Raw genomic sequence first — 11,030 nt, 5'->3', positions numbered from 1 at the left:
ATGTATGCAGTCACAGGTGCAGGACATGGAAATGTCTTTGTCCTCCATGCGCCTTGTGAGTTCACCCTCGTCTGCCTAGTGTCTCCTGTGTAAGCAGAATGGATGGTAGAACAGACAGATACCTCTCGTGTGTCCATCCACTTCACAAATACAAGCGGTCCGTCCCTAATCCACCTGATGGATTCTCTAGCAGACATTTCAGAGAGTGAATTATGGTAAAACTTCATGGTAAGCAAGTCTTTGAGGAGTTTTGGACTTGTGTAGAAATCGTCCATGTATCATCCTGAGCGGCTGCATCACTGTCTGGTTTGGGAATTGTGCCATATCGGACCGCAAAACCCTACAGCGGATAGTGAGGACAGCGGAATGCTACCCAGAGCCTAAAACTGTACGATCCAAAAGAGATGTCACAGCATCATATGATAGTCCATGGCCTGTGGGAAAGTTGTTGTTTCCTGTGTACACAGTAAAGTCCATAGTGTATCCATTTGAGGAATCAGCGAGAACAAACAATTTGAAGCCGCACCAAGTTGCCACTATTTTTTCATCCACAACTAAATTTCTTCTAGGATTATACGTATCTTTGCAAGCCTGACGGATAGTGTCCATAAGAGGTTTAACCCTGAACAGACGATCATGTTCAGCTGTGCCCCTCTTTCTGTCATTCTCCTTGTCTGCATCTGGGTGACTCATGTGAAGATTCCATGAAATCGTCCGGTATCTGTCCCTTGACATAACCGTACCTGGAAATGTTGATGATAAAATGCTGTTCTGTCGCCAGTAGTCGCTGATGGAGAGCAACTTCATCTTGGCCGTGTAAAATACGAGCCCGATGTAGCGGTACATCTCAGGAACGCTGACATCTGGTGTTGGTTTTTGACTTTAGGAGGACACGAGGCGACCATTCTCCGCTGAGCATCAACGGCTCCTCTGTGGGAATCGTCGAAAGCACCAAATTCCTGGGTGTCCACCTAGAGAAGGACCTCAGCTGGTCCCTCAACACCAGCTCCCTACACAAGAAAGCCCAACAGCGTCTCTTCTTTCTAAGAAGACTGAGGAAGGCCCAGCTTCCACCACCGATCCTGATCACCTTCTATAGAGGAATTATCGAGAGCATCCTGAGCGGCTGCATCACTGTCTGGTTTGGGAATTGTGCCATATCGGACTGCAAAACCCTACAGCGGATAGTGAGGACAGCGGAGAAGATCATCGGGGTCTCTCTCCCCTCTATTGAAGACATCTACACCACACGCTGCATCCGCAAAAAATTCAAATTCAAATTTTTATTTGTCACATACACAAACATACACAGTACGAAATGTAGTGAAATGCATTATACGACTGCCATTGACCCTAAAAGAGAGTTAAATTTTACAAATAAGAAATAAATATGAATAAAAGAAATACGATAGAAATTAAATAAAAAAATTAAATTAAACTAGGAAAAATAGAACTAAAAATAAAAATAGAAATGTGCTAGGAAAAAAAATTGAACTAGAAATAAAAATAGAAATATGATCTACAAAATAGAAATATACTGTGGAAATTGAAATATACTGTACGGTGTGTGCAAATATGCATAGAGCAAAGTGTCTTAGTGCAGAGGTTATTAAAGTGTCTTTGTGCACTGGTCCAGGATGTAAACGTAAAACTGTAAAATGTAGTGTAGTTGTGAAGGTAGGTGTGCAAAGTTATTAAAGTGTCTTTGTGCAATGGTCCAGGATGTAACGTACGACATGTAGTGTATATATGAAGGAAGGTGAGCGTGTAATTGTCCATAGTGTTCATGGATGTAAGAAGATTGATAGATATTGTGTAGTTCTGCATAGTGGTGTGGTTGTGGTTGAGAGACCTTATCGCCTGCAGGAAGAAGCTCCTCCTCAGTCTCTCTGTGTTGGCCTTCAAGGAGCGGAATCGCTTCCCAGACCGCAACAGAGTAAACAGTCCGTTATTGGGGTGGCTGAGGTCCTTCACGATCTTCCTGGCCTTGGTCAAGCACCGCTTGCTGTAAATCGATTGCAGGTCAGCGAGCTCGATGCGGATGATGCGCTCAGCTGATCGCACCACCCTCTGTAGAGCTCGTCTGTCCTGCATGGTGCTGTTCCCGAACCAGGTCGTGATATTTCCCGTCAGGATGCTCTCGATGGTGCAGGAGTAGAAGTTCCTGAGCACCTTGGAGGGCAGTCTAAAGTCTCTCAAGCGTCTGAGGTGGTAGAGACGCTGTCGGGCCTTTTTTACCACGGTGTTGATGTGACAGGACCATGCCAGGTCCTGCGTGATGTGAACACCGAGGTATCTGAAGCTGTCCACTCTCTCCACTGGGCTCCTGTTGATGACGAGGGTCTGGTAGTTCCTCACCTGCTTTGTACTAAAGTCCACTATCAGCTCCTTTGTCTTACTGACGTTCAGGAGGAGATTGTTTCTCTGGCACCAGTTCTCCAGATTTCCAACCTCCTCCAGGTAGGCCGTCTCATCGTTGTTCGTGATCAGGCCCACCACAACAGTGTCGTCAGCAAACTTGATGATGGTGGTGGAGCTGGTAGTGGCCACGCAGTCGTGGGTGTACAGAGAGTACAGCAGGGGGCTCAGAACATAACCCTGGGGGGCTCCAGTGCTGAGAGTGAGGGAGGCTGAGACATGTCCGCCCATCCTTACTGCCTGTGGTCTGCCAGTTAGGAAGTTGGAGATCCACTGACACATAGATGAGCTGAGTCCCAGGTGCTCCAGCTTGGTGGTAAGTGTGGAGGGAATTATGGTATTAAATGCAGAACTGTAGTCGATGAAGAGCATTTTCACATAATTCCCCCCCCGAGTGTCCAGGTGAGTGAGAGATGTATGGAGGAGATAAGAGATTGCATCGTCCGTGGAACGGTTTGGACGATAAGCAAACTGTAGTGGGTCGAGTGTGTCTGGTAGTGAAGAGATGATGAAGTCTCTGACCAGGCGTTCAAAGCACTTCATCACTACTGAAGTGAGGGCTACAGGGCGATAATCATTGAGGGAAGCAGGATGAGGTTTCTTTGGGACAGGAACAATAATGGACTCTTTGAAGCATGTGGGGATCACCGACTGAGATAAAGAGATGTTAAATATCTCAGTGAACACAGGTGCTAGCTGGTCTGCGCAGGCTTTGAGAATACGGCCTGAGATGCCGTCTGGTCCTGCTGCTTTCCTGGTGTTCACTCTCTTGAAGGCTCTCCTCACGTCATGCTCGGTGATGATGAACGCGCTTCCGGTGCTGGCAGTGACTTCCTGTCTGCAGCCGTTAGCGCCGCTAGCATTAGCATCGCTAGCGTCCTTAGCTGCAGCCTCGAAGCGAGCATAGAAAGTGTTCAGCTCGTCTGCCAGAGACACGTCTGCGTTTATCATACCGGATGTTGGTGCTTTATAATCCGTTATTGTCCTTAGTCCCTGCCACAGGCTCCTAGAGTCACTCTGTTGGAGCTGTGACTCTAGTTTCCTCCCGTAGCGCTGCTTCGCCTCTTTCACCGCCTTCCGGACGCTGTATGACGCAGCCTTGTACGGTTCCATGTCCCCCGACGCGAGTCCCGTGTTGTAGGCAGCGGTGCGAGATCTCAGAGCGTCGCGGATGGTTTTATCCACCCACGGCTTCTGGTTGGGAAACGTTTTAATAGTCTTTTTTTCTACGGTATCGTCCGCTAATTTCCCGATGAATCCCACAACCGCTTCCGTAAACACGCTGACGTCACCATCGGAGCTGTTTCTGAACATGTCCCAGTCTGCGTCATCGAGTGCGTTCTGTAACGCGGCCACCGATTGGTCCGTCCAGCGCGCGACCTCCCTCTGAACCGGAACTTCCTGTTTCAGCCTTTGTTTGTATTTTGGCATGAGGAAGATGGCGGCATGGTCGGATTTACCAAACGGTGGGCAAGATTGTGCCTTGTAACCGTCCTTGACTGTGGTGTAGCAATAATCCAGTGTCCTTTCGCCCCTGGTGGGGCAGGTGATGTGCTGATAAAAGTTTGGCGCTGCACGTTTGAGGTTGGCACTATTAAAGTCCCCCGTCACAATAAGCGCAGCGTCCCGGTGTTGTGTCTGGTGCTGTGTGAGTGCCTCATGCAGCTCGCATAAGGCAGTGTCCGTGTCCGCTTGTGGTGGAATATAAACGGCGCTGATTATGACCGATGTAAACTCCCGAGGAAGGTAAAAAGGACGACACATGATGGACAGTAGTTCCAGGTTTGGTGTGCAGGAGCGTGTGAGAGGAACAACGCTCGCGCTGTTGCACCAGCTGCTGTTCACCATTAAACACACGCCGCCTCCCCTTGACTTCCCCGAGTCCCGCGTCCTGTCCATGCGGTGAACCGAGAAGAACTCGGCCGGCTGGATGGCGTGGTCCGGCACCGCTGGGTTCAGCCATGTCTCGGTGAAGCAGAGGAAATTGCAGTCCCGAATGTCTCTCTGGAACTTTACCCTGGCCCTGAGGTCATCGAGCTTGTTTTCCAGTGACTGGACGTTGGCGAGCAGGATGCTAGGCAGAGGTGTGCGGTGTGCACGTGCTCTCAGCCTGTTCCTGACGCCGGCTCGTTTCCCTCGGGGCCGCCGCTTCGCGTCGCGTCCTTTGTTGTCCCTCAGGATCTCACTCGGCCAGCTCGGATCCGGAGTTAAAAACGTCGAATTGTGAGTACATTGTATACCAATAGAAACAAGAGTGTCTCTATCATAACTAATGTACCCCATGGTGGTAATTTTGCCGGTTTTAAAACGCTGTAAACTAACTTAAAGAACAAAAACAAAGAAAAGGTGGTCGGAGCAGTCGTGACGGCAGCCGACCTCACCGGCGCCATCTTACAATGCCACCAGCATTGTGGCTGATCGGACTCACCCCTCTCACACACACTTCACACTCCTGCCATCTGGAAAAAGGTACCGAAGCATTCGGGCACACACATCCAGACTGTGCAACAGTTTTTTTCCACAAGCCATCCGCCTTCTCAACAAAAAGGGACTGGACTGATAAACACACACACACACACAGACACACACACACACAGACACACTAACACAAACATTATCATACAGCTTAACTCAACTACCTCAAAATATTGAGACTGGACTGACTAATCAACACAAGTGCAGACACACTGACCTACACCACCAAACTATCGTACACACCAACCTGTAAATGCTTCACTGTTTTTAACAATCTTTTGCACAATGATCATTACTGGACTACATTTTGCACTAATTCCTCAATTCTTGCTGCTGTTTTAAGAAATGTTTATGTTTACCCATTACCTCAACACCATATTTTATGTTCTGTTATGTCGTGGTTGCGCACTGTCACTTTGTTGTTGCTCTTGTTTGCACATTTGCACGTGCACTTTGTTGTCTATAAAAATCTTACTTAGCTAGTTAGTTTTTGTTAATTTATGTTGTAATTTATGTTAGGTCTCTCTGTCCTGTCTCTGCTAGCAAGCTAACTAGGCCTCTTGGTTAGCTAGTTTAGTGTCTCTGTTAATTTATGTTGTAAATTTATGTTGCATGTAGCACCTTGGTCCTGGAGGAACGTTGTTTCGTTTCACTGTGTACTAACTGTATATGGTTGTAATGACAATAAAGCCTACTTGAACTTGAACTTGAACATCTGTCCATTTATATTTGCGTCCTTTTGCGATTGCCTTAAAATATTTTTTAGTATTGTTTAATAGATATTTGTTGTCTGTTCTTGTTATTGAAAATGAATCAACTTCACTTCTGCAAAGTCTTGCACTTCATGGCAGTCTTTGGTCTTCTGTTCAAAAAGGCAAATTGGCTAAAACAGTACAGTATGTGCAGGGTATTAACCCTGGTGTGTTTTTCTTTGTTGATAACTAACTTTTCAGAGTTTAATATAAATGAGTTAAAAGAAAGCATTTTGAACAAATAGAATGAGCCATAGACTTGTCTGCTTGCTCATCTTTGCTCTCTTTCGAACAGGTGGCCGATTGTTTTTACTGTCAAAACTGTTTATAAAAAAAAGAAAAGAAAAAAAATGAGCAACACAATAAAAGAAAACACTGTGTATTATCATCATCATCAATCACTAATGGCCATGCATTAAGAAAACACAAGCTAAAGACATGCAGTTACTTATATGAGCATTTACACCTCACATTTAAGTGACAGTGAAAGTAAAGTTAAAAACATTCCAAAACAAGGCAAATATTATCATATTTAGAATTATTCTATAAGATTTAATAACTTACTCATTGTAACAACTTTCTGGATCATCCTCAGCTGGATCAATTCGCTCCTCAAAATGCAGCCGTTCTTCATCGGAGTCACAATCTTCATCTGAGGAAAAGGTCAATTCTTCCTCACTGTCCAGAGACACCTGAAGAGCTTCTTCACCTGTATAGCGTGCCATCTTCCAAACGTGTAGGAAACTCACTGAATCTGTGTGCAAACTCTGGGTTTTTATGGCATAGTCCAGGGGGCGTGGCCTTGTAGGTGGATTACCCAGACTGTTAGCAATGTGAATAGCGTGTGGGCGTGTCCTGTCTCCAGGTCTTTGTCTTCTCTGGTGTGAATTGTAGCATTATTGTAACAGTAACAGAGCAATTTAAGTTCTTTTTGCTGTTGTCAGGAAAAATGCATGTAAGAAGGGTTTTTGGGGCCGTTCTTACATGCATTTTTATATATATATTTTATTTTTATTATTTTTTTTTCAGTACAATAACACATAAATGTCTAAAGTCTGATTACACTGTATTCAGCACTAAATGGATATTCATTCAACTGGGAAACAATAATATGTTAGCAGCATGTACTGTATGTACAGGTTTAACATTTATGCCTGGTTATAAAAAAAAACAATAATTGAACACAATAGAAAACACATTTAAAACATTTGTCACAAGACTTTTGCAAGCCAAATCCTTTAGCCTAGAGTTTTTGCTTCACTCATTTTTTTAATAAACAATATATATACAGTATAATGTCAAAAACACTTTTTGTTTACTTTTTGGCCAAATGTGATGCTGTAATTCACATCAAAGAAGACATATCAAGTACAAATATACAGAATTTAGTCTATTTTATCTAAAATCTTTTAAAGTAAGAAGAAAACAATAAGCTTATTGTCAGGCATTTCTAGAAATGTATAATTTTTTTTACCAAAAAGCTAAATTTTTTTCTGATAGATCAAGAAAATTAGTCTTAAAACTTATGCACCATCTTTATTGCAAGCTAATGGTTAAAAGGATAACTCTGTCCTCCGAGTTTGTTACGCCGTCCCCAACTGAGCAAGCAGTGCAAAAAGATGCGGTCGGCTGGCATCACGTAGTTCGCAGGAAAATTCGGCCCTCCCGACTGAAAGGTAGTAGTAGCCTTAATGTGGAAGCCCCCTAGTGATGAGGAGCAATTGCATACAACTAAATTAGGGAGAAAATAAAAAAAAGGTTTATTTATTTTAGAAATTTTTTAGTTAATTACTTTTGTCCTCACATTTTTTTCCCCTCTCAGTTACATGTCTGACTGAAAGGCTCATTGTGTAGCTGATTATGCAGGTCTTTGTCTTCTCTGGTGTGAATTGTAGCATTATTCATGATCATTCACAGCTCATTGCATATGGCCTTCTAAACAAAAAGTCAGTATTGAAATAATGCAGGGGTGTAGCAACCATTTAATATTAACACTGTCAGTAAGTAAAAGTAAAAGTCTATAAAAAAATAAAAAACAAACAGATCAGTCAGAGAAAACAACAACACTTAATGACAGAAACATTGTGAGATCTGCACAGCAATATAGAGTCCCACAAAAGTTCTGGAACTAAGATAGAACTGTACCAAAGTAATGGAAAAAAACATAGTGTGGAGAAAGAAATTATACTGTATTAGAAGATAAGAACACACACACACAAACACACACACACACACATATATATATATATAAATATATATATATATATATATATATATATATATATATATATATATATATGTATGTTTTTTTGTCCTCACATTCTTTCTTGTAGCACTTCCCTCTCAGGCACATACCCGACTGAAAGACTTATTATGCAGCTCATTAGACAGGGCTTTGTCTTCTCTGGTGTAAATTACAGCATTACTTATGATCATTCACACCTTCTCGCATACGACACCATATCAATGAGATTTGATCCATAAGAGGGATTAATATTACACTTACGCAAACATCAGAATGGTAAAGCAAAACTTATTTAGCACGACTGTAGGTGCCAGATTGACTGTTTAATATTCAATGAACTGCTGAGATTCTCACAAGAACTCTGGGTTACATAATCTTTTTCACAAAAGTCTTGTCAACAAATGTTCTCAATGTGTTTTATGGTCTTATTTTCATGACTTATTTAAATGATTATTTTTGAAACCATGCATAACTCTTGCTTTCTCCTAAATACAAACTTGTACATACATGCTGTTCACTTATTTAACTGCAGCACAGTTTTTGCTGAATACAGTGTGATTAGATCAGCATTAACCAGTGCACCATTTCACAAAGCACAAGTCATCAAATGTGTCCAATAACTTTTCTCATCTGCAAAAAATGTATAGAATCTAGTCAAATTTATGTAAATATAAAATCTATGCTACTGTAAGTAAAATCCTCAAAAAACAAACAAAAAAAACTCAGGGCAAAGTTTTAGGCATTATTTAATTTAAGTATAAGTTTTGAGCATAATTCTTGATCTATCAAAAAAAAAATTGCTTTAAGCACTTATTGAAACATTAGAAATGCCTGACAATAAGCTTATTGTTTTTTTCTTACTTTAAAGGATTTTAGATAAAATAGACTAAATTGCGTATATTTGTACTTGATATGTCTTCTTTAATGTACAACATCACATTTGGCCTTTATGAACAAAAAGTGTTTTAGACATTATACTGTATATATATATTGTTTAATATGAATGAGTGAAGCAAAAACTCAAGACTAAAAGATTCAGTTTGCAAAAGTCTTGTGACATGTTTCGAATGTGTTTTCTATTGTGTTCAATGATTGTTTTTTTATAACCAGGCATAAATGTTCTCAAAAAGTCTTGTGAACAAATGTTCTGTATGAGTTTCATGGCCTTATTTCAGTAATTTGCCTTTTTGAACAGTAGAAGACCAAAGACTTGGTATTGTACTCTCACCACTGCCATGAAGTGCAAGACTTTGCAGAAGTGAAGTTTGCAGAAGTCTATCAAACAATACTAAAAATCTTTTACCTGAATACTGAAAAGTCTTGTTCCTTTTTGTTTTTCAACAAATGCTTTAAATGTGTTTTGTGGCCTTATTTCAGTTGAGCAAGTTTTTCCTGAACTTAAATTGCTCTTTCACTTGATAGTAAACAGGATCTTTAAACTATAAAATCTATATAATATCTACATTTATTTGTACAGTCTTTCTGTCTTACATTTATTGCAGTAAGGTATGGTCACAGTCACACAATGTATAATGTGAATGTATATTAACTGTAGAGTGCAAGCAGAGACTCCGGCAGAACTAACTATGACAGCATAACTAAAAGGGAGAGCCAGAAGGAAACACAAACATGAGGGCTTCCTGACATGTAAAGCAAACAATCACCTCACCGTCAGCAAACCTGAGTGATCAATGAGAGTGAGGAAGACAGCATCCAAACATACCAGTTCACCATAATACTCTACGTCCATGAGTCCCCCAGATCTGCTCCTTTACCTATGGCAAATCTATTTATAAAAATGCTTGGCTAAATAAATAGGTTTTTAGCCTGGACTTAAACACTGAGACTGTGTCTGAGTCCCGAACACTATTTGGAAGACTATTCCATAACTTTGGGGCTTTGTAAGAAAAAGCTCTGCCCCCAGCTGTATTTTTCATAATACGCGGTACTGACAAGCAGCCTGCATCCTTTGATCGAAGTAGGCGTGGCGGATCGTAAGACACTAGCAGTTCGCTCAGGTACTGCGGCGCGAGACCATTTAATGCTTTATATGTCAAGAGTAGTATTTTAAAATCAATGCGAAATTTCACAGGGAGCCAATGGAGTGAAGATAAGATAGGGGTGATGTGCTCATATCTTCTGGTTCTGGTGAGGACTCTCGCTGCTGCATTCTGGACTAGCTGAAGCTTATTTATGCATCTAGCTGAACAACCAGACAGTAAGGCATTACAATAGTCCAACCTAGAGGTGATAAAAGCATGAACTAGTTTTCCTGCTTCGTTTAGCGACAATAAATTTCTTATTCTGGCAATATTTCTGAGGTGAAAGAATGCTATCCTGGTAATATTATCTACATGTGCTTCAAATGAAAGGCTGGAATCAATAATCACACCAAGGTCTTTCACTGTTGCATTTGATGGAACAGAAAGGCCATCTAAAGTTACGGTGTGATCTAAAATTTTACTCCTAGCTGTATGCGGTCCTATGACTAGAACTTCTGTCTTATCCGGATTTAGCAGAAGGAAGTTAATTAGCATCCAATTTCTTATGTCCTGCACACATTGCTCAATTTTAGTAAGCTGTTTTTTCTCATCAGGTTTTGCTGAGACATATAACTGTGTATCGTCAGCATAACAATGAAAACTAATACCATGCTTACGGATTATGTTGCCCAGAGGAAGTATGTAAAGGGAAAAAAGCAGTGGACCTAAAACTGAACCCTGCGGAACGCCAAACTCCACTAGAGAACATGCAGAATAATCACCATTTAAGTCTACATACTGATAACGATGGGTCAGATAGGATCTGAGCCAGGAGAGGGCTGTACCCTTAATTCCCACTACATTTTCTAATCTGTGAAGAAGAATAGCGTGATCAACAGTGTCAAAAGCTGCACTGAGGTCAAGTAATACAAGCATAGTTACACAACCCTGATCAGAGGCCAATAGAATGTCATTTACTACTTTAACGAGCGCTGTCTCTGTACTGTGATGAGGCCTAAATCCTGACTGATACAGTTCATGTATGCCATTTCTATGTATATATGAGCATAGCTGCTCCGCTACTATCTTTTCCAGGATCTTAGAGATAAAGGGGAGGTTTGATATTGGTCTGTAACTGGACAGCTGACAGGGGTCGAG

The sequence above is a fragment of the Clarias gariepinus genome, chromosome 25 (assembly GCF_024256425.1).
Source record: "Clarias gariepinus isolate MV-2021 ecotype Netherlands chromosome 25, CGAR_prim_01v2, whole genome shotgun sequence".
Classification (NCBI taxonomy): domain Eukaryota; kingdom Metazoa; phylum Chordata; class Actinopteri; order Siluriformes; family Clariidae; genus Clarias; species Clarias gariepinus.
The sequence above is the reverse complement of the archived record's forward strand: the minus strand, read 5'-3'. Positions refer to the sequence as shown.